This window comes from Falco biarmicus, chromosome 12 (genome assembly GCF_023638135.1).
Source record: "Falco biarmicus isolate bFalBia1 chromosome 12, bFalBia1.pri, whole genome shotgun sequence".
In the NCBI taxonomy this organism is placed as follows: domain Eukaryota; kingdom Metazoa; phylum Chordata; class Aves; order Falconiformes; family Falconidae; genus Falco; species Falco biarmicus.
The window spans coordinates 33,106,099-33,130,754 of NC_079299.1; the positions used below are offsets into that span (position 1 = coordinate 33,106,099).

At 47.9% G+C, this 24,656-nt stretch overlaps 1 long non-coding RNA gene across 1 annotated transcript in view; it reads right to left on the reverse strand.

Annotated features, from left to right (window-relative positions):
* The window catches only part of LOC130157617 (uncharacterized), a 90,922-nt gene that overhangs the window by 21,468 nt on the left and 44,798 nt on the right, over positions 1–24,656 (reverse strand). The window contains exon 2 of the long non-coding RNA XR_008824950.1: positions 13,608–13,796. This is a non-coding gene — a long non-coding RNA (uncharacterized LOC130157617). The remainder of the gene's footprint in view (positions 1–13,607; positions 13,797–24,656) is intronic.

The window sequence follows — 24,656 nt, forward strand, 5'->3', positions numbered from 1 at the left end:
TAATAATAATAAAAAATTTTCTATATAAATTCTATGTTTAAGCAGTGGTTGAATTAAAATAGTCCACAACATACAATAAAAAAAGTATCAGAGGAATACAAAGCCCTAAATGCCTTTGTGACTCTAAGCCTAAGTATCGAAAGTCAAGATTCTTTCTCAGGTAAGGCTGCACTTTAACAGGGGAAGAAAACAAGGATTTGGGCAAAGTTCCCCTGGAAGCTAGAGGAACAAATCCCAAGTTGCAAGAACTCTGCTCAGCTCTGTATCATATAGGGGCTTTTAAAAAAAGGTACAAGGACAGAAAACACTGGAAAAGTGCAGATTTGTGGCAGTCCTGGCCCTGTCTCTGCAGCAAGGGAGGAATGAGTGCCACTTAGGCACTGGTAAAGAGTATCTCTGACTCACGTGAAAAAAGTGTCCTGCCTCCAACCTGCAGCACCTCCTCTCGATTAAGCTTGAGTTAATGTTTTTGCTTGAAAACTTTCAAATGTAAGGTAATTTAAAGCTAAGTGCTTAAAGGAACGACTGTGCCATTCTTTTTTTATGCAAACAATAATCCTGCCTGCAGAAACTCAGGGGTTTTCTGAACAGCCAGAGCTCAGTGAAACTTTGTGGGCAGGCTGCATGTGATGGACTCGTCGTAATTAAGCAAGGGCGTTGATGGGTACCCCATCCCATCACGCCCCACAGGCAGAAGAGGCCCTGAGGTCTGGAGCGCTGCGGTGGGGTCACACGAGCATCCCCAGAAAGTCCAGTGACCACAGCCACTTCCCTCCATGCAGTTGCCCCCTTTGGTCTGGCAGCTCCGAGCTCCCACGGTCGCTTCACTCGAGCCGGATCTCACGGCTCCCGACAGGCAGTGGGTGCACAGGCAGTACTGGAAAGATAGTACTGTTTGCCTTGGGAAAAACATCATGCGAGATCACACACCTCTGGGTGTCAACTTTAGCGCTCAATTCGTAGAAGTAAATTTTAGAGGCCGGGTCTGGGTTTGGACTAATTCAGCGAGATGCTGTCCTACGCCATGGCATGGAGCTGAATTTCTTTTTTATCACTTGTGACCTAAAGAAATGTCTTCCTCTGGCGTGTTGCACAGACCTGGAGAACTGACATGTGGCTGGATGCTTCTCTGCTGAGGAAGACGTTTATATGGAACATAGATAATATGAAGTCTTGTTAATAATTCCTCAGATGAATGACCTCACTGTGTTACATGCCAAGTGTGTCCCCTTTCCTCTGCCAGCCCCTGAGTCAAGAGGGAAAGCCACAGCCCCCAGGGCTAAGTCATCCCGCAGGAAAGCTGCTGCATGGCAAGTCCCTGCGGGATCGGGAGATGCCCTTGGAGCCGGTGGCTCTTCACCGCCTTCTCCCTGTCAAGGGACCACACACACATCCTTACAAAAGCCTTGCTAAAAGCCTGCTGAGCTGCATCCACGTGTGTACATATTAATAGCAACCCCCTGCCCCACCCCCAACCCCCCCACCCCTCCCAACCCTGGAGGTCTTCTGGACCACATACAGGCACACCCCTACAACACGCACTGGGAGAAGCCTTCCCCAGCCAGCAGCACACTCCCCATGTCGACCAAAAACCCCTGTGTTACACCGTGCACACGATAAGGCATGTATGTGCCCTTGTTTTTCCCCACCGGATGGATTTCTCCATTTAAGCCAACATTCATCCTAAGTCAGTAAAATATCTACTTCCCTCCCTACAGAGACTTAAGTTCCTCTTTTTTCACTGGAAGCTAGAAGATTAATCCATGCCTAATTCCAGTCCTAGGCTTGGGAAGCAGGAGGTATTTGGGACTACAGAAACTTCCCCGATGTTTGTGGAGTTAGCAGCGAGAGCAGCACTGTGAAGGACAGGTTAACTGATGCCTGGCAGCTTCCCCAGTACTTGCTGTGCAGAGCTAAATCTGATTTATAGAGATGCTCTCGTGTCCATTCAAATCTGCTTGAGATTCTTTACTGGGAAAAGATAATCATGTTAATGAGCCAGATGTGTTTGCTTGTTCTGACCTTTTTCTTCACATCTTCTGTTCAGAATGAAATATGCAACAAATTTCCCAAGTTATACTTTATCTCCAGTGTTGCCTGATGCATTAAAAGAATTAAGTCATTTGTATATATTGATTAATAATTGTCATTTATTGCTGAACTTGTTAACATAATCCTCAGCTGGAGATACTTATTTTGCCCACACATTGCTGTTATTGTTTTTGTATTAACTGATTGCGGAGAGCAACAGGAAAATGCATGAGCCAGAAATGGAGAGCTTCAATAATGGATATGAAACATACTGCCACACAGGTACAGCCCCAAGTACATATGGGTTTAATACCTGCTTGTAAAGAGCGAACTTTACAGTGAGATTGGCTCATACAGGTTCGAGGGTGAATTAAACCCGAGTTTGTTACCTAATGTTACCGTGGCTAGGTATTCAAGGAGGATCGTATTCCAGAGCAATCAGCAGAATTCCTTGCGTTTGCTCAGAGGAGATCCAAGTTAGTGCTTACGGTGTATTTTGTCCTTAACAAAAGGCTGAATTTCACTTCTTCAGCTGCCTCAGCACGTCACGCGCCACTCCCCACCCTGCAACAGCCCCTTGCCTTTGCGTTGGCTTCCCAGGTACCTTTTCCCACATCCTCCTCCCCACAGAGATGAGGAGTTGCACATCAGTGCCCAGGAAGGGCAGCTGCCTGGCTTTGTCCCAGGACTCTCACCACGTGTTAGCTGGCACAGCATAACGTACAACTTGTAGTTAGGACAGGACGAGGTTTTCACCAGTACTACTGACGATTAATTTCTCCCTGCTTCCAAAAACTGCAATGTCACACAGTCACCCTTAAGAAGAGAAGCAGAGAGAGGAAGGGCCAGCTCAGCAGCTTACTGAATGTACCAGGTGGAGAGGCAAAAAAGAAGCAAACAAATTAAAAAATCTATTTTCTTTTTAATTAAGAGGTGATTACTCCCCCAAGTGGCTCATTTTCTCTCCCTGTGATTTCCCATTTTTTTTAAAAAAAACTGAAGGATTTTATTTTTAACTTTACTGTTTGGCTTGCACATTAGAAGAAAATGAATAAAAATAAATATCTATGCAAAGCCTTTGTTTTTGATTTCCCCCGCTTTTCTTTTTGTGTTTCTTTTCCCACTGCAAAACACAACCAGCTTTCCAGTAACACATGACATGACTCCCAAAACCTCTCCACGGCTTGAGCCAACCCAGAATGATGCTCCCAGCCGTTTCCGACACTGCTACGTCTCAAGCTGGATTTTTAGTTCACGCCACTGGGATTCACTCAGTGAACCCAGCAGCCACCCACCAGAGGACAGAGGTGGCAGCAGACCTCCCACGCTTCGGCCACCGCAGCACCACGATGCCGGCAGGGCTCCCACCGCCGCCGCCGCTCCTAAGCCCCTTGGGCAGCCACGCCGGCACGTGCATTGTGATGGGGGGATTTGGAGGCTGGGAGCATTCAGCTTCCAGCCGCCGCGGGGTCAGCGCCTCCCAGCTCGGCAGGCTCTTACCACTCCTGTTCCCCAGCATTTTCATTAACTGAAGATTGCGAATGGGTCAGCAGATCTATACACTTTTTGTATTCCCTCTGCTTGGTTTATTTATTTCTTTTTTTTTTTCAGGATGCTGAATAACTAACCTTTTCTTCAATAGATAGATTTAAAAAAAAAATAGGATCCATCACACAGCAGCAGGATAGCCTTGCTCTGTTTTGACCTTTCTGAAATTAATTTCCCAATCTTAGCTTTCAAAATCAGAGATTGAAAAGGCCTATTAGATCAGCCAATCCATCTTATCACTAGTACGGCAGCAAGCAGAGACCCCAGCTAAGTGCTCCTCTACACAGGGAAAATATTCTGGAATAAGACGGGGCATGAATTTAAAGTGAAATACCTGTTCCAGAACATTCTGCACGTGGACATGTACTCTGGAGTAACTGCAGCTTCTCCTGAGTTTGCTCAGTTGACACCTAGAGCCAATCACTATAACAGAAGGGGGGGGGGGGGGGGAGCGGGTAATATCCCATTTTAGGATAAGAGTACTCACCTTTGGAGCTTTTTCCTAGGGTGGCTACAGGGAGTATTTCATCCTGATCTTTGTTTTCCCACACAGGGCTGTTGCTGGCAGGGCAGCACCCAGCCCAGGAGGAGAGGAGAGGGTGCTAACCCAATTGCCCGGGGGAGAGCTGCCCCCAGCCCTTGCAGGTAAAGTCACTCTCCACTGGCAGAATCAGTGATGGCCTTAAAGGATTTGGGCCAGAAAGATGAAATTCTAGTCTGCAGCTACTTAAGGAGACTGATGTTAAAATACACCTCTCCCAAACTGCGATCTAGCAGCTTTGTCAGGCAGCCCAGGTCTTCTCAGTGGATCGGTACTTACCCATATAGCAAACAGCTCAGCACTTTGGGGTAAAACACCAAAGCTTAAGGCTCTGCACCACACGTCCCTGGTGCCAGGAGCCCGAAGGCACAGCCAGGTCCAGCTGCCCTGACCAGCACTCCCAGACCATGGTGGGGGTCCCCAGGGAAGCCCCTTGGGGAGGGGAGCGCTCCCAGTGCCCCATGTCCCTCTCCTCCTATCCCCCTAAGTAACCTGCTATGCCATTTTTGTGGTATTCCTCATCCTGTGGCCAGCATTGCTCTGCCCCAGCCTGGGGCTCTGGTGGTTGTGTTTTCATGCCGGCACTGCTGCCCCATGGGGAACACCCCGAGGGGTCCCTGCCATGCAGCTCTGACCTGGCGAGGGCATGGCCCACCTGCAAAAGCACCTGCCAGAACAGGCTTTAAGGAACAGCGGCAATAGATTTCATAGGGGACAATTATAAAATAAGGCACCTGAAGGAGATTTCTGGCTGGCTGACTGCCAGAACAATGAGGTTTTATAATGCTTTTAACCATATCTAATACAACAATCTAATTATTTTTTTTTAAATCCTACAAAACTCTGCTCCAGCCGCAAGTGAATCACTGCAGTACAGGACGGCATTTTCCTTTAAATCCTCAGCCACCGTTGCTGCTTAGGTGGCAGCTGGTGGTTATTTCACGTCTAGGGGTGCCCATCAGCGGGACCCGGCTGGGAAGGGATGAAATTGCACGATCTCATCAGGGTCAGGCTAGGAGGAATCACAACCCACCTGGCGGTGGCACAGGGCTGCTGCTGCTCAAGGATGCCGAACCCCAGGGTGATGGGAAGGTGGTAGGGTCCGGCGGACACCTCTGTCGGGTGCTCAGGCTGGATGGAGATGACGAAGCCCTTCCCAGCCCACGGCCTGGAGCTCTGAAAGAGGGCAGCAGCCAGCCCAGCCCTGCACAGCCAGCGGAAGACGGGTGCTGGCTGAGAGCCCACGTGTCCAGAGGGAATGGGTCACCCTCCGCAGACCTCGGCCTCTGTCTCCAGGCTCTGCAAACCCACCACCCACCCTAGATGGGTGCAGCAAACACAAATCCCACCCTTTGCTGTCCAGCTGCGCCTGGAGGCTCAAACATTCAGGATGTGGCATTCCCAGACAGCCTGCCTGCCTGGGGAAGCGGCTGGGGATGTTTGGTGGCGTTGTGCCCGTGGGGGTTCCAGAAGACAGGAGCAGCACCGAGGGACATCCCGCTTCCTACCAAGAGCAAACAAAACGAACTAGGCCAACACAGTGTTGCTGTAGATCAGGTCTCGTCAAACCAACCATGTTTCCTACTTGGATGATGCTACACGTGTAGTCAATTAATGCAAAAAAATAATAATAAAAAAAAATCCTCCCGCCAGCCCAGAGCGGGTTTGTGTGAAGCGTTTCACGGCAGCCTTGGGGGAGCGTTTGCGCTATAACAAACTGATTCATGTGCCGCGCTGATTAAAAACCAGATACCTAGAAGACCTTGAAAAGTCCTGGAGAGGAGGAAATTGTCAGCAGTTCAGTGCTTTCTGGCGGCTCCCCGAGGAGTGGCATGAAGCCTGATGCCAGGGGCGGCTTCACCCGGGCTGGAGGGAAATGCTTTGGTGCAGAGGAGACCCCTCCAGCGGTACCACGCCGAGCCCAGGTACGGCGTCTCCCCGTCAAAGCCATGCTGCAGACACACACATGGGGAGGGAAAACCACCAGTGATACCGATTTATGCTGCTGGTAGTAAACGATATCAATGCCACAACGGGCTTCGGTCTGGGAGAGAGGAGAATGCATTCAAAAGTATTTGAAAACGAGTTTCTTGCTATCAAATTCAACAGGGACAAGCCTCTGCCTAAACCTGCAGTAAGCGTATTCACAGAGAAACTGTAAATTATATAAATATGTATAGATCAGTTTAAAGCCCGTTTACATTTCCTATCAAGCACTGCAGTTTGGTCGACAACTGCGAGTCTTTTCCCATTCAAATGCCTCTATTATGCCTCTGCAGTTACTGCCCTTCTTAAACATCACCACATTGTGAGGAGCCGCCGCTATATCCATACAATGAGGAGAATGAAGAGCACACATATAAACTGGAGCTGCAAACTTTGCGCACTCAACAAGTCCTCTCCACAGACAATTAGGGCCAAAAGATAAATATTGACACATTAGACTGTTTTCCTCAATTTGTTTTCCTGTTGACCGTCTGAGCGATCCGATGGGGCAAAATTCCACTTTTCCGATATCTTGGATCCTTGGCTAATAGAAACAAATAAAGTGAAAGCTTCTGTCCACAATGAGTTAGGAGCATCTATTGTTGGCAGGCTCTAATCGGATTAAATTGGCTCCTGGCTCTATTGCTAGGAGGCTAACGCATTCCTAAATTTTTCCCATCTCAAGGGGATGTGTCATTGTTGCCTTTTTTTTTTTTTTTTTTAAACTGTTTAAATCTGATGGATAGAAAGAAATAAGGAACAGCTGAAGAGGACGGCGGTGCCCGCTGCCCTGCGAACAAAGAGCGGGGTGCGGTGGAGGCACAGACGTGGTGCGGAGTGGTGGTCCGTGCTGGCCGGAGGGGCTGACGGCGGCTCCCGCAAGTCCCTTCTCCTGGCTGCAGCCGGTCTGGCATCGCCACCGCCGCTCCCCTCTGGAAATGGCATTTAAACCCACAAAGCTAAGGCAGCCGGGCAGGGAAAAACCTCCCGCCTTCCACGCTGGGCTGTGCTCAGGTTGTTTCCCCATTAGCATTTTAATACTTACCCCTGGCATCAGCCCCTTAAAAGAAGCAAACACGTTTATGCAAGCAGCCGAAAAAAGACAGCCTTAAATAATGTCGCCTTTGGAGGGAGGCCCCGCGAGCCGCGAGGTACATTTTTGCCCACAGTCTGATAATTTTCAAAGCTATTGGCAACCTGGGAATTTTCCTGCCTTATCACCAGGGCTCAGCTAACTTCACTAACACTAATCAGAGCTGGAATCATTCATTCAAGGATTGCATGATCATGTTTTTCTTTAGCAGTGACAGCTGCCTGAGCCGTATTAGCAATGCAGATGAGTCAGCCTAATAGGTTAATGCAGAACACGCGAAAATTAGGTTTAATCCCCAGTGAAATAATCTAACATTTTCACATTTCTTGATGTTGGGATAGAGACGTTGGTGGTGACTCAATTAGGTGTAATGTAGATCAAAGCAAATTTACCTTCTGGCTGAACCTTCCCCATAGTTTAGATAGAAGAATATAAGGGTTCTTTACTAATTGGCCAATGGCTGTGGGGAAAATTATATTAAAAGCGTGTGTACCACAAGAATGGTGTTTCAGATTTGGACCAAGTAATGGCTGGGCTTTGCAAACACCCAGGCACGTAGTTTTTGCCAGAATCCAGCATTTTGTGCACGGCACCTACCAACTCGCAGCTCTTTTCAATGCAATGCTTACAAAATGAAGACATTTGTTTGGTTGTGTTTTTTGTTTTTTTTTTAAACTCTATTCATTTTTAATGTCCCATACTGAAATATCCCCACTGACGTTTGAAAGAGCTTGTATTATAAAAGAAGCATGAAAGAAAAAAAACCCACAAAACAACCCACCCACCACTGTGTGTCTATCTAATGTTTTCATTCTTGGGGAATAACATACCAAACAGCAATCGCTTTCAGTCATAAAGGGAAGGAAACAAAAAATTACATGCCCTCAGTTGCCAAATTATTTTTTGCCTTGACATCTTAATTCTTAATCCTTGTGTGTGGTCAAATCAGTCTACTATAGACAACCAATCAAGCAATTATTCCTAAATTATATTTGCCCAACTCACATTGATTGGTTATTCTTTTCTTATTGGGTAAGCTCATTAATTCTGAGCAGCTTGCTTATTATGCTTTCCACATCATTTTCTTTCTGAGCCTATCTACTCACACCAGCCTGCTGATGTTTCAAGATGCCATACAGAAAAAAAAGGCCGAGTGATCTATTGCATTGTCTCTTCCAGCAATTACAATTCACATTGCTGATTAACTTTGATGTGAAAACTAATGAGATAAGGCAAGTTATCAAGGCGGACCTGATCGTCATCTCATTTATGGAGCATTTGCCATCAGTGAATGACAAAAACTAATGAAGACGTATCTGACAGCAGGCTGAGCCGAGGCCGAATTTCGTTTCTCATCAGCAAGTGCTCTGCTTCGAACTCATCAGTCTATCTGAAACATGTGGAAATTAGCTTAATAATGAAAACACTTCATCCAAATAGACAAATGTTTACATTAAAATAGCTACATGATAAATAGATGTTAAAGATTTTATGCCTTCTTGAGTCTAAACAATGGAGCACAAAATATGTTCTCATATTCACTAAATCATCCCTGTAAACCTCCACACGTGCTGCTGTACCTGCAAGTTCCCCGCTTTGTGGCTCAAAAATATTTCTGGGCTGCAGTTCGTCCTTTTGGAAATGTACAGTTTGGGCTGTAATTAATTAATGCCTCTGCAATGGTGGCTGGCAGGAAGAAGGCAGAAGGACACGGCGAGGATGGCACAGGGAACTGCCCCTGTTGGGCAGAGCTCCCCAGAGCAGATTGTCACCAGCACCGTCAAAGGAGCAGAAGTGCTGACGGACCTTGTGCCTCAGGAGGAAATCTGCACGGTGTATGAAAGGGACCCAAATACAAAGTAGAGATGTAATTCATGTAAATACATCAGTGTTTCTTGCCTGAGCCAAAAAGTCTCCTGTAAGATCACTCTAGTTTAGAAATGTTCCTGATAAAAGGGAGGTGGGCAGAGCTGCTCCCATTTTTAATACTGTGGGTTTGGTATCTTTATTTATGAGAGACTATTTCATGTTTGTTGTGCATTATTTCACATGCTTATACTGCATCCAAACATATCCCCAATATGTTTTTGCATCTGGAATAAAATATTCATTAATCACCTGGGATCAAAAATACTATTTTTAATAAAAGAGAAGGACCTGCATCCATAAGACAGAATGGTGAACTCACTTTAAATGCTTTTTTTTTAAACTGTGTACACTTCAATTAAAAGAAAGAGTTGGTAAATTATTCTTTTCCATTACCATGATTTTTACCCCCTCTCTGGATAAAAAAAATTTTCTATATGGACAGCCTATACCAGTACCTCCTCCAGGAAAAAAACCCAACAAAACCCGAACACATCACTACCAACCTAAGAGGAATTTTAAAATTGATTTAAAAACTCATTATCCAAGTGGGCTGAAAAAAAATCACAGACTTCCCAGAAAAGCTGCAGGAGCTCCTATAAATTATGTGCACTGACAGCTCCGTGCACACACGTGAAGAAAGCCCAGATCCTGACCAAGTTACGCCCGTAATGCCCGTGCAACAGGAATCACGCCGGGGCTTTCCAAGCTGCCGAGGGGTGCAGCCCCCCCCCTCACTCCCCCCCCCCGCCCCTGGAGCGCCACTGCCAGACAATTCCCACCTTACCACTCCAACCGTAACACACTCACCAACTTTCATTCCTCGTGTTTGGAGGACATCTGAGGTCCAAGCCCGAGATACCCCGAGCAGATCGGCATTGTGTGTCACAGATTAGCCTGCACAAAGAGCCCGCATCCCGGGAAAGTTAAAAGAAAAGCCTGTTATAAAGTGCTAGCAACAAATTACTACTTCAGTGCTGGATTAAATTTAAAAGCCCTTCACAGAGCTGCGGATAAATCCTATATATTAGAAGAAACCATAAAAGTACTTGTTCAAGAGCGAAAGGCACAAGTGGAAAGCTGACCCCAAAGATTTTTTTTTTAATAGCCTGCTAAGTTTATAAAATTTCTCAAGATGTGGAGAGAGGGTTATGTTACTTCTGTAATACTCAACAGCACAAAGCTAAAACATGCTGCTTTGGCTGATTAATGAAGTTAGAGAAATCTGCAGCAATCAATGAGATTCATTAAATGAAATGACAGCAAGATGTGGTTTTTGGTTTTGTGGGGATTTTGTTTGCTTGGGTTTGGTTGCTGCTTGGTGTTTGTTTTTTTTTTTTTTTCTTTTTTTTTTCTCTTTTCTTTTTCTTCTTTTCCCAGCCAATGTAGCAGGATGGTTTCACTTTCACCACTCTCCCACACAGTGGGAAAAACACTGATCCCATCCTTATTTTCCTTTTCACAGGGAGCCATAGGTACAGGTACATAACCACTTTCCTCCCAGCCCGGTGTCAGCACTGACATGAAAATCCCCAGCGGCTACGCTGAAGGGAGAGGACACTTTCTAAGTGGTCAGGATGCAGTGTTTTCCTTTCGGTTCATAAAAATACGTGTGATCTGCTCACGCTTTATCTTTCCTTTCTGCACGTCCACTATTTTATATTTCTAAACTACAGGGCTTGCAATTGCTTTGCTTGGTCGCTGGATATGTGTACATGTGTGTATCTGCAAGGAGGGACACACAGAGAAAGGAATGCTGCTCCTCCCTCCCCCTCCCCATCCTTTATCCCGGTAGCCTATTTTAATAAATAATTATAGGCAGCTAAAGGATTTGTTCATTCCAAAAGGTCTCCCCTTCACATTTCTCAGAGGTTCAGCTCAAGGAGACACCATGATAATAAGGCTGACTCGGGATCCCTACTTCACAATGTCATTATGAGCTAGCATTTAAAATGAAAAAAAATATGTATATTATACCTAAAAGCATTACAAGGTTACAGTCTCATCTCCGAGAATATTTAATGCTGCTGGGAAAGCAGTGCTGTTGCACTGAAGAGGAAAAGGGCTGGGGGGGGAACCAAGAGAAAAATCCTTTCTGAAACACAAGCTCAAAAAAAAATGTTGGGAGCAAGCATGGGGTTGATTTGCATTTCCAATGACTAGGACTAATCCTCCACTACCACATTTATATTTTCTTATTACTTTTCCTAATTATCTTCTTTTTTTCCCTCGTAGCTTTTTCTCCTCTGTGCGTTCCCCACCCCTCCCCGTTTCCAAACACCCACCATGCTATTGTCTGGCTTGGGGCCGGCGGGGCCGTACAGCCCCTTAAACATGGGGATGCATCCCCCCACGCCCCCGCTCGGAGCCCGGCTGCCCTGCCACAGTGCTCCGCTTTATCGGGGTCTGCTCGGGAGTCCTGGGGGTCAGCAGGAGCACGGGGCTTTCTGCCAGGTCCTCGGGGCACGGTCCAGGCAGCAGGCAGCATGCCCCAGCCCGGCGGGGGCGTGGGGCTCCTGCGGGGCTGCCCCCCCAGCGCAGAGCTGCCAGGGCTCGGGGGGCATCCCGCGATGGGGGCGCCTGCCACTGCCCCGCGGCCCCTCCTCGCCCCCCGAGAAGCAGGGGTGCCGCGGGAGCTGCAGGGTGGCACCAGCGACCAAGGCTGGAAAAGGCACCAAACCCAACGCTGTCACAAAGGCGACGGCCACCCGACGCGGCTCTGACTGGAAAATTCAGCTCTGTCGTCGCATTGAGACTTTCCTAAAAACGAACGCGGTTTAATCTTTAAAGCCCTATTCAGAATGGCACTTAGCTAAGAGTCTGACATGAAACTGGAGCTATATCTTAACGTTAATATACATCCTCTATCTCTGACAAGTAAATTACATTGCTAAATGCCTGTTTGAGACCAGCTACTAAACTGCTGTTTCAATATTATCCTAAAATTTGTTAATAGCAGCTCTTTCAAATAAATTATTAAGTGATAAAGGAAAAAAGTCCCACTTTGAATTTATATATATTTCAGCAGAGAATAATGTTTTATTTAAAATAGTTACAGTGCGCCTTTTGATTTAGAGTTTAAAGTAAATAATATTTGTACATCTAAAACATACTCAAGACAAATGAAAAGCCTCTAGATGCTTTTGTATGAGATGCTGAAGAGCTCTACAAACTTAAAAGCACAACCTCAATTAAGCCCATCTTCATCTGGAAAAAAAATTAGCAACTGAAAGCTGAATATATTAGATAATGCACACTTGCAGAAGAGCATTCTCTTAGCAAAAAATTCTTGATAACCAACCTAAAGCTGGCCTTAGAGTTGCTCAATGCTAATTTTGTTTGAAACTGTTTAACTAACTATGAATAGATATCCATATTCAACAAAGACATAATTAATGGCAACCTTTTCTTCTGCTTAGAAGACATCATAACAAGCAGAAAAGTACAAAAAGATTTTTATAGTAACTAATTTAAGGACAAAGGGTTGACCTCTAGCATTTCATTAAATAAACTGAGCGAATAAAAGAAGAGTGACAGTATTCATCCTTGCTCAATTCAAGCAGCCAATTTCAAAATGCAAATCATAATCTGCAGATGTTGGAGCCTGATATATTTTTTTTTAAATATCATTTGTTCAATTTAAGAACATCAGACATTTGAATTTTAAATAAAAATCAAAACCAATTCCCAGCTTCAGTTTTAGGCATAGCGTGACCATATGCATGGCACCGCTGAGGTCTGTGGGTGAGCTGGGGCTCCCCTCCCTCCCCAGCCGTTTGAAACTCGCTGGGCGAACCATTCATTTAATATATTATTTCCAAAACCTTTTAATGGAGAAGTTCTATTAAGCCGCACATTATTTCTGATTAGCACAGCCGGTAAGCGCCGCTGCGTTTGCAGCCCAGGTACAGAGGATGAGAAGAGCTGCAAGCCGAGCCCACGAGCTCCTCCACCCTTGCTGCCCAGCCCAGGTCTTGCCTGAGCCGTGGAGGGCGATGGATGCGGCCCCCGAAGGGCGATGCAATGGGGCCGGTCTGCCCGCAGGGAAAAGCATCCTCGCTCTGGTCCCCGAAGGCAGCAGGAGCTCAGAGCCCCGGTCCGGGGGGAGATGCGGTGGTGCACCCTGACCAGCCCACAGGTGGGAAAAAACCACAGAAGGTGAATTCACCCTGAATTTGGCAACACAGCACCAGATCTCAGCAGTCTGGGGTTTCTCCTGGCTGCCAGGGGAGAAGGCGTGGTGGGAAAGGAGGAGATTTTGGTTGGGCTGCGGGTGAGCTGCCGCCTTTCACCTCAGAAGGAATGAAGTCTCGATCCAGCTTGACCCTTTGCACATGCGTGATGCCCTCCACAGGGACTTGGGGAAGCCAAACACGCATTGAAGCACACCTCTCCGACAGGAGAGCCAGGGGAGGCACCTCCAGTTCAGGAGATACTATGCGCTTTGCCAACTATGGACCCACAATTTAAAGTTTCTCACACCTGTTGAGGGCTTTCCTCTTTGATTCCACGCTTTAGTAAGACTATTTTAGCTTTTCTTACCTTAAGAAACCGAAGTCACAGCAGAGGTGCTAAGAGATGCTTTTAATGTGCCTGAAAAGACCAGAAGATGGCTTGCCGCACCTGACGCCACGGTAACACTGGTTCCTCCCTCTCCCATTTCTACACCAAAGCTGACAGCTGTTCACACGTTCGTGGAGGATAACCCACAGGGCACGGCATCAAGCGAGCCTGGAAAAAAACAGAATTTCTCTGAGCAAATTACTTTGGGGTGTTTGGAAGGGTTTTGGGGGAAGCAGGAGGTTTGGTTTTTTTGTTTATGTTGACCATTTAAACACATCTAGACCCACGGTATGTGTTTCTGTCTGCACTGAACTCGGCTGTAGGCTATGGTGGACCAACGCTGAAGTGTCCTCAGCGAGTAATTTCCTTCCTTCTTTAATAAAGGGAAAACATCCCAGGCACCCACCACGAGGACCTTAGTGACTGCCAAGTTACAACAAAGAACAACATCTGTAAAAGCACGTATATCAATTAAATTGCTGTTGATTAGAACTCATCAGTGATTCATGTTGCATAGAGAGGAACGGGGATAAATGGTCAGGAGCATCACTCGGGAGAAGAGAGCGGGATCGCTCCGTGGCTGGCAGTTTGTGCCGTCTCACCCCAAGCAGAACGGAGACGTTTCTGATACGCAGTTTTCTTACAAGACCCTTCAAAAAGCACCGTGGATTTGCGGTTGGCCACCCCAGCCCCGCCGGCGCTGGGCATGGGCAGCGAGGAAGGGCCAGGGTCTTCCCAAGCGCCTGCAACCCTCCTACACAAACAGACCCTGCAGCTGTCGCGGAGTGAAATAAATGACTTCCGGAGGTTACGGAGAATAAATGAATTCATTCATGCAAAAGTGAAGGGGACATTGTTTTCCTCCTCGGGGGAAAAAAAAAAAATCCCCAACAACCTATATATTAAGGTATCAATGAACAACAAATTCATTCTGTTATGACACAGGAAATCTAAAACAGAATAGGCTGCAAAACAAACTCAATTTATCTTCACCACACATGCAAAAGAAAAAATTTCTCTTGTTAGCTGTTCTGATTAGAGCATTCTTTGAGTGGCGGTTTTGGCTCACATGCCTCTTGACTAGTGCTTAGAATTCAAGCCACACATGGAGAATTTTTTTGCCGGTGCTTTAGCGGTTGATGCTAACTTCTTAGATTAAGATTGTTTCCTTAGGTTTATCCTCTTCAGTGACAATGTGTGTACAATACGCCTTTAGAGCATATTTAAAATCAGGCTGCAGATGCACATAATCTCTGTCTTCCTGCATTACAAACAGGAGACGTGGAGGTTTGGAGCTTTTTTTTTTTTTTTTTTAAGAAGGAGGGGAATTATTCATTCGAAGAGAAATCGAGCTTTTCGTTTTCACTCTAGCAACCTCCGTTCTTATATTAAGGAAAAAAAAAAAATAGGCAAAGCTGAAACTGGAAAGGCTGACTCAAACCGGACCCTACTTCTCAAAATAAGGCAGTAGCCAAGGGCGAGCAAAAGACAAAGTGGCCTCCACCAGCCCCTCGCCCTTTCCTCCCCCATGCCGGGGGGCGGGAAGCTGCCGGCACCCCTCTGCTCCATCCCCTCCCCCCCTCCCGCCACCAGCCCTGAGCCCACCCAGCGGCTCCGTAACACCTTTGGGCACACACCTTGCCTGAGTGGACATTGCACCCTGGGGAGGACAGAGGTGCAGCGGGCGCCTCCTCTGCCTCCACATGCCCAGGGCAAACGCCGGCCGCAGCAGCAGGAGGGGCACTGGAGGGAGCAGCCATAGGAACCAGGTGAGAGCTTTGCCCCAGCTCTCGCTGCCATGCAGCCCCATCGCCACCTTACACTTGTGGTACCTGCCGGGTTGCAGTCCTGCAAGGCAGCTCTCCATCCCGCCCCCCTGCCCTCCCACACACCCCCTCAGCACCCCAACGTACCTGCTTTTCTGAACCCAACCCCAACTTTCTGTTTGACGCTATAAACCCAAAGTGTGGCCAAGAAAGCCCATACTGCTCTTCTGAATGTCTGAAACATTTATGCTTAGCTATTTTCCCCAAGTAACATTTAAATAAAACCTCTTAAAAATTAGAGTCACGGGTCAATCCTGCTATAGAAATGGAATCTGTACACTTGTACACAGCTGCAAGCAGCGCTCAGCTTGCAGGGGAATAATCCAAAGGGTTTTAATTACGGAAAGCAACAATAAATGAAAGAATATGAGCTTGGATGAGAACACTTGAAAGTAAAAATAACTCTGAAGGATGAGACATTTGCAGACATCTTCCTCCACAAGCATTTTTTGCCCTGCCCAGCAACCCTGAAGAAAGAAGGCACAAAGCATTCCCCGGCACCAGCATGCCCTCCCGCGCCGGCCAGCCCTCCCAAATCAAAGAGGCTCTTTAGGAGAACAAGCCCAGGCGATGCCCGCCGCATTAATGCAGAGCACATCCCTGCACCCCTGTGCGGCCGAGCCAGGAGCCCACCCCTTCCGTCAGCTGGTGACTTCCTAAGTGTCCCGGACAGCTGCGCGTCTGTCTGCGGTGCCCCGAGACGCCTTGTCCTGCCCGGATTTCTTGGGACCGCCGGCTCTAGAGGGGGTCCCCAACAAAGGCAGGATGCACCCCCGGCACCGCGCCAGGATGCAGTCGGGTGTGGGGGGCTGGGGCCAGGCAGTGCTGTCCTCCCCAGCCGCTTCTTTAAAACCATGTCACGCTCCCACAACAACTGCTCCTCTGTGCTTGTTTGAACTGTCCCTCCCAATTAGCGGTAATAAGTGACTCTGTAAAGATGAGCAAACACAGCGCATTCATTAGCCCCAGCAGCCCCCTCCCTCCCTGCCAGCCCAGCAGCCCCAGGAGATCCCCAGGGCACCGCTCTGCCGGCGCATGGAGGATGCTGAGCGCATCTTGCCTGGCCTCAACAAGCACCGGCAAAAGGCAAATTAATGACAAGTCGTTCAAAGAGTTTGCCTGAAATTATTTTATTCTGCCCATCTACCCAAGAATTGATTACTCTTGGCCTGAAAATATGTCCAAATCAATACGCTAAAGCTAAGAGCAAAAAAGACATGCTCTAGCCCCATTTATTTAATTCACTTTTTTGAGGAATGGCACATAATTTACTGGGCAGGAATTGCTAAGCCTTTCCAGAGCAAGGACTAATGACAAGCTGTGGGAAAACTGCAACTCCATCCATCTCCTGGCCAAGCCGCGGGTCCCTGCGCCCGCCGTTGACGGCCTTGGTGGTGGCGAAGGCCCCCCACGGTGCCAGGACATGCCCTCCAGCCTCTTGCCATCCTTGCTGGGCAGACAGATGTGGAGGTGAAGCACATCGCTCAGGGTGCCAACCAAGGGAACAATCTCAAACCTCCCCTTCAGACAAAAGTTCTTAAAACAAGAAAAAACCCAGCAACAAACACCAGAAAGGATGACTGGCTGTCCGGTGGCATACCCTGGGTGACTCGTATTTGTGCACCTTGGCCCATTTCCTACAGGTAACACGGCCTGCGGACAAACGCTCGCTCTAGGCTGTTAAAGCGCACAACAAACACCCAAACCCCACCCAGAAACAGCCCCGCGTGCTCTTTTACAGCAGAAAACTCTAGGAAAAGGAACAACTCTGCAACTATCGCACGCACAGGCAGGGCAAGCGTGCCACTCCCACTTGAGGCAACTCCTGTCAGGCATCCAAACCCAGAGGTACTTCTTTTCAGAAAAGCAGGAGCACACAACAGCATTACAACGTTACGAAGCAACGGCCGAGGAGAGGCTCCAGGCTCTCCAACAGGGCCAGATGTGAAGGCAGGTGCTTCCTCGCAGCTAGACCAAGGATGGCTCTGGGGAGGGGACAGGCAGCACGCAGGCAGGGCTGCTGGCCCGCCCCGCAGACCTGGCTCTTGCTCAGTAAGCTACAACAACTTTGAAGTAAGCACTAGTTAGGGGCTGAGCTAAAAATGATGCTGAATGTTCACAAACATTGAAGTTACTTGAGCAACTATGGCTGGACTCCATGTTAGCAGAAAATAGATGCGTTCCCCAGAGCACCTGAATTCCGGAATTCAGCTCCCAGAAGTAAATGGCATGAGGGCGCTTTGCAGGATGACGATGCGTCACGTTATCAGGGGGCTATGCGCCAGGTCTGGGGAAGTATCAGCACTGCATGCTGCTTTCCAGGCTCAAAACCCACCTTGCAGATGACACCAACACCTGCCAAAGGACTGGTGGATCAGCATCTGTGATGTGCCCCATTTGTGAATCCTCTGCATGCTCCCAAGGCATTAAACTCTGTTGCTCCCCTCAAAAAGCTTCGCAGCAGCTGTCATCCTCCTTGAGGGGGGAGGACGGATGGGCTTCTCGCTGGAGACCATCAGTGTCATTTGAGCCATTAGCGGGTGAAGGACAAGGTGTCGCTGCCGGCCCTGGCAGACTCGCTGTGCCCAGGAGGGCAGAGCATCATCATCGGTGGGTTTGCCACTACTTGCCTGAAATGGAGCTGCCAGGGCACGCCTATACACGTGCACATGGACACAGGCTCACATGCGCCATCCTGTGCACTGCCACGGAAAGCTTTGAGGAAAGGACAGTTCAGACTGCTTTAAAACAAGCGCACTCAGGCCCTCCTACTCGCTACAATCCCTTAAAGCAAACATCTGTACATAAAACAAAGAAACAAAGCAGCAGAACATTGCAAAAAATCAAAACCCAGGATTTGCTGGCTTCTCCTGCCAGCTCGCAACTTGGGCGAAGCCATCCGTGTGCCATGGGGCTGTCCCTGGTGTTGCACAGGGTGGGCATCGCAGCAGCGACAGCCCCAGCAGGGTCCCACTGGCGTCAAGGGCCGAGAGGGGCAAAAGCCGTGCAGTGCAGCCCCTGCTGCCGCCCCGTGGGGCTAGGCTCTCTGGCTCCTTCGCAGAAGCCATCTCCCTCCAGCCTCCGGGCTGCTGCAGCAGGGAGAGAACATGCCTGTTCCACACGGGGGTCCTGAGGAGCACCCCCTGGCTGCTCTGCACAGCCCCTTGAGGGCACCAAGTCCCCAGGCCCACAGCCACCCCAGGACAGAAGGGAATTACTGTTGGCCCCATTTTGCAGATGAGAGACTCCGACCTGGGGAGATGCCAGGGCAGGAGAGGGAAAGAGCAAAACAAACTGGACTTGAAGCAAGGCTTGCTGAACCCCAGCCCAGCTCCTCCGAGTCAGGGGGAGGTGGTGGTGGTGGGTGCAGAAAAAAGGCAAATTTCTATTCCAAGAGGTCTGTGCTCTGTATTTCTGGCACCGCCAGCAAGGCCAGGGACACCTTGGGCAGGGATCATGCCTAAGGCTGGGAGTAGGGCTCCTTGCAGGGCAGTCGCACCCCGGCTGATGCACGGCCGTCAGCTGCTGCTGGCTTTACTTAGAAGGGATTTTTCTAGATTAAAAATGCTGGTTCTTTCCCATTCAGAATGGGAACATCCATGAAAAGGGGTCATTCATGATCAATTGGTGAGTGCTGGGTAGAAAAAAAAAAAATCAGCCCAGAAAACAACGTTGCCTTTATTTTTCAGCAATGCCTACCAAGCCCCCAGGAGCCCCCCTAGGGGCGATGCACCTCCAGCAGCAGCCCCATCAAGGGCTTGGCGCAGCCCACCCACACCCAGCCTTCATCAGCTGCCTCTGCACGGCGTTACAGGTGCCGGGCAGAGAGGCCAGGGCCATAAAGTGAAAAACGGCGGGGCTGGGGTACCAATTTCTTTACTCGTCTCCCTTACATATTAACAGGCACAAATCCCCATATGTGGCAGCAATGTAAACTAGTTTTATTACTCAATAAAATATTTGAAACAAAATAAATGGTTTTGTCAAACACTATATCTCCTCAAATAATAATGCACCAGCTTAAAAAGAAAAACAACCGACATTCATATTCTATTGCAAAGTTTTATTTCCCTTCCCAGAGGAGAGGGGAACGGGCATTTCAATTTTGAATTCAAATACTGTATAGGAATACAGTAACTATAGTTCTCAGAGGGTTTGTGCAAATGCCAGCAAAACAAACCCCAAATCAAATTTATTAGCTGGTGGAGATCTCTAACAATTTTACACAGTGACTGATAAAGCCGTCTGGGAATTCCTTTCAACATTAAGTGATTTAAAGCCCCTACAGAAACTTCATTGTCTGTTACAATATATAAAGAGTTTCTCAGTATCAAGTAATGCTAGAACAGCAGCGATTGGGTTGTTTATTATTGCCAGTGTATGTTTTCTTTAATCTGGAAAGCTTACCAGGAATCCTAATATCCAGAGTCCTGTGGAGAACTATAAAGGGAGGAAATGAAAATTAAGAACCACAGCCTGTGTTTTAAAGAAACTATCTGTATTTTGATTGCAAGGTTGAGATGCTCACTTCTGCTGTAAGTGCGCTTGCAGAAAATGATACTTATCTTATTCCCCCATTAGCAACAGCCATTAAATGCCCATGATCTGCTCAGCGTGCATGGAGGGGGACTCCCAGCCCTGCAGACCCTCTGGTTTCTGGACACAGCCAACTCCCACCAAAATAAATGGGTGCCCGGGTTAGGCTGGTTTTGTGCTGCTGCCACGCTGCTTTCCTGGGGAAAGCAGCCGCAAGTGCAGCCAGGCTGCCGCTCTGGGACAAGAAATGCCCTTGCTGAGGGTGCATGGTGGGGAGGAAGGCGAAGGCAAAGGCTTTTTTAAAAAAAAGCAAAGCCAGAAATGCACAACTCTAATTGCCAGATTTTTATTACGCACAGTCATAACCATGTCATTTGCATTTTAGTTGTTAAAATATCGAAATATCGGGGTGGGTTAATAATCAATCATCACAGCTTACAAAGTCCTAAGTGAGAGAATATTTTTTGATTGTCTCTGCTTGTATCTAAACATTTCACAAACCCGACAGACAGTTCTTCATTTCAATTAGGGGAACACTGATCGTTAGCTAACTAATAAGGACCAATTTTCTGTCACAACTATTTCCTAATTAAATTCAAAACAGAGATTTCTAACCCAGATGGTCAGTGATGCTACAGATTTGTTTAAATTTGGTATCACAGTAACAAACTACTAATTAGGGTTTGTAAATACACCAATTCCCTTATGACTTAGTTGTTAGTAATGCATACAACCGGTTTATTAAAGCACTAATTGTGTCTGGCTTTACTTGGGCCTAACACATAATCCACTTATCACATACTGGTACCAAGTCATTTTGAAGGGATTATGAATGAAATCATAAATGAGGTCTTGCATCCAGTTCCCTGGTATTTTTAATAAAGGGTTGGTGTCATATTTAGATGATTTTCTGCCTCTGGTGGAGAGCGGCCCCGCAGTGATGCTGGCCGTCCACTCTCCAAAAGGTATTTAACAAGGAAGTTCTAGATACCGCTCCAGTGCCTAAACCAGGGGGCTCTGCCACAGCACTGCATCACCACACCGGTCAGGCTCCTCAAAAGTAGCCCCAGCATTTCCCAGAGAAAGCGCCAAGATCAACAACTAATCCCTGTTGATGTCCAATTAAAGTCAAGCTTAGCACCTCCATGGGCCCAGGTCTTCCATGGGGGGCCCATGAGACCCCCAGCCCTTTGCCTGAAGGCCAGAGACCTCCACAAGCCCCGGCCACTTTCTCCGAGAGGGATGGAGGAGGTCTCCTGGTGCCACCAAACCCCACCTGCTGTGAAAGCTGGATGTCCTCTCGCCCTCACTGGGGGCTGGCCCACCCCAGGACGCGCCCCAAGTTTGATTTCGTGGGAACACGCGTTACGAAGAATGTGGATGGGCAACGTGCTGCTGCTGGACCACGCGGGCTGAACATCCCTCGGCTGCCTGGGCTTTATCGAGTGCACGTAAAGTAGGAAATAAATGATAGATAACTGTGAATTGCAAGGTTACGTAAACATGGAGGGGGTTTTAGAAGAATCCTATTAAACCATAAAAGAAAAGCATGGATGGTTTATCACATCACTAAGACCCAAGAATGCATTAATAAATAGAATAATAGATAATGAACCATGGAGTACAAGGCTAAACTATCCGCTATTGTGAGGATCCTGTGACAGTATAAACAATGAAGGGGAAGAAAAAGCTTTGTTGGTCTGTCACCAGAACCTTGTAGTGTATCTTTTATAGCCTGTTTTTAATGCACAGCACCTATCAGTTATTCTCTGCCCAAACCCCTCATCTTCCTCCCCCTTGAATGTAAATTCCCATGCTCTGCTCTTCCTTCACCATGACTTCCCATATTAAACTTTGGGTTCCGGTGGGTTTCAATAGCCTTTCAGCCACAGCAAAAACAGATTTCTGCTTCGGCTTTCATATTTCCAGAGGGTTACTGGGATGTGAACAAAAGTGGGTTTTAATGCAAAGTAGGAGTACCTCTCAGCCCTGTTACATCCCTTGCTGCTTCTGAAACAGTAGCATGAATAATCTGTCAGGTCTAATTTAGCCCTCGGTGACTGTGCCGGTGGACACGCCTGCAAGAAAAAAATATGCATCAAAGCTGCTGCTACTCTTATTGTTTCCCAGCCTTCTGCAAATAACACTGAGAATTGCTGGAGGGGACTTAAAATTAACTCAAGAGATAGTGCCATCTTTGTAGACACTACTGAGGCTCACTAACACTTTATTTTCATGGCACTGAGGTGTTTTTGCCATGAAATAGGTATCCAGGATACATTTACTGTAGATTACTTATTTTTGCATACAGCATCATTAGGTACAGAGGAGTAAGGATACAGGGATGACCCCAACAAGCCCAAACGCAGTAAAAAACCTTGGTCTTGCCTCCACTGGAATCTGAAATACTGGTACGATTTCCACGCAAACCCTCCCCCCCAAGACTTGTTGCTGGGGTGCTGGCAGCTTTGTGACTGTGCCGTACCAGCACCTTGCATGCCATGCCTGCGTACAGTTTCAACAAGCAAGGCTGCCCAAGGCAGAAGAGGGTCCGTATTAAAGACAGGCAACTCGGCACAGCAAGAGAAATGCCCCAACATCCAAAATTGTGTTGGTGGCAAACCTCACCTGAAGCAAAAGGTCACCCAAGGAGCCTGCACTGGGCCCAGGCTTTGAGGCTCACGTTGGTAACTACTTTCAAGTCATTACTCTCCACATTTCAAGATGCTGCTGCAAGTTGCCATGAAAAGTCAGACAGCTGTTGGTTTGCTTCTCGTGCTAAAAAAGTGAATTAAAGAGACTTGAGCAAAACTCCCAGCAGCAATCACTAATTTGGATTTGCCTTTTTTTTTTTTTTTTGACTGTCTGCACCCGAGTTCGTAGCAATATTTGATGCCTGTCTCAAGTGCATCTCTGCGTGCTCACAGGGTCTCCTGCAGAATGGCCACGCCAGAGGGTCTCTGCCCCCAGGGATGGGATGGGTGACCACCTCGCCTCACCTTTGCCGGGTGCTGGAGCCAAGGCACAGGCAAGGAGGGGGCTGCCCTTGCTCTCAGGCTGGAGCTCCTGGAGAAACCTTTCTATTGACCATGGGGGAGGCAGAGAGCAGGCGACTGCTCTGCCAGGAACACACTTCACACTCGTGAGGAGTACAGCCATGTGCTCAACAGGCTCTGGAAATAAGTGGAAGTCAAATAAGTTTGCCACTCTTTGTCCCCCCTTTCAATATCTAGCTTTGATCAAAATCCTTGGATGCTCAAGTGGTTGTTGACTTAATGTAGTAATGAGACGTAGCCTTAAGTGAGGCTATTTCCGTGCCCATTCAGCCTCTCTGAGAGCAAGAGACACTGCAGGAAAAACCTCTCCCAGTCTCTGTGAGCTGGAGACGGCACAGCAGAGCCCTGACTCCAACTACCACAAGATGCAGCAGGAGGATCTGTGTGGCCACAGCTACTCAAGATGTACTTAACTCATCTTTTTTATGCAATACAGCCTTACTAGAACAGTGCTGGGTAACATCAAGAAATCAACTAAAACCGCCTCCCCAGAAAGCTGTACCATGCTGTTCATTCCCAGAGCACCTCCAGAGATGGCCTAGGAGGAACCCATTTGGAAACCAAGCCCATTCCTTCCAGATCTCAAACGCACAATGCAAAGCAACCTACTGCAGGATTTGAGCAGTGAGGGTGCTGGGCTGAAGCCGGGGCTGTAGGCTTCTAACAGCATGTCTGGAAGAAGTCATGCAACACCAGCCTTTCACCAGTGAAAGCCAGTATGTCCAGTTTTAGAGCAGAGCCGAGGGTCGAGTGAAGCCCCGTACATGTGTTGATGAGTAGTGCTGCACACCAGTGAGGTACTGTGTACAAGGACCAGCTTCAATTTGGGCTGTGGTGCTCTGGGCAATGCACAAACTGCCTTTTTGGTGTGCACCTACAAGTGTTTGTTTGCACAGGGAGGAAAACCCCACAACTGTGTCCTCATCAGGGATGAGGGGGGACACGCTCTAGGCCATGGGAGCAGCGCCCAGCCCGCAGCACAGCCCTTCACACCCTGCCTCAGAAGCCCATAGACAGGTTTTTAGATCTAGAGTTTTAAAATTCAAACTTGTTCTCTCCTTCTATGTACACAGCTGGAAAAAGGAAGCAGAAAGCAGGGAGCACAGGTGAGGTTTCTCCAGGGAGGCATTTAACAAGACTGTTTTATCGCAAGGAAAGCTATTACAGTGCCTTCGGAGAGCATGGCGACTTGCAGCACAGAGCAGGACTGACGCTTCAATCGCACTTTGTCTTCCAGGCGAGTTCCCTTTCCTACCTTCTTAGTACAGCAAACAAGCTCCAGTTTTGTGCTGGTGCTGGGAAGCCAAGCAAAGTTTATTCTGGAAGGGAGAGCACAGTCCAATCTACGCAAGGGCATTTACCAGTGCCAGTGCAAGGGACGTGGCCTCCTGCTCTGGGAGGTGACCCATGCAGTGGCTCTGCACCACACATCTGTCTTTTACCCTCATGCCTTGCAAGGCGAGCAATCCTTAGTGCCAGACTCCAGCTAGGCTCTTGGACACCACTGTTCCTCCTCCAGAGCACCGCTGAAGAGGGCGGCATCATCCCAAGGAGATTCTTCCTCTTTACATCTCAGACCTACAAACCAGAGAGCAGTAGGAAAGCATCCA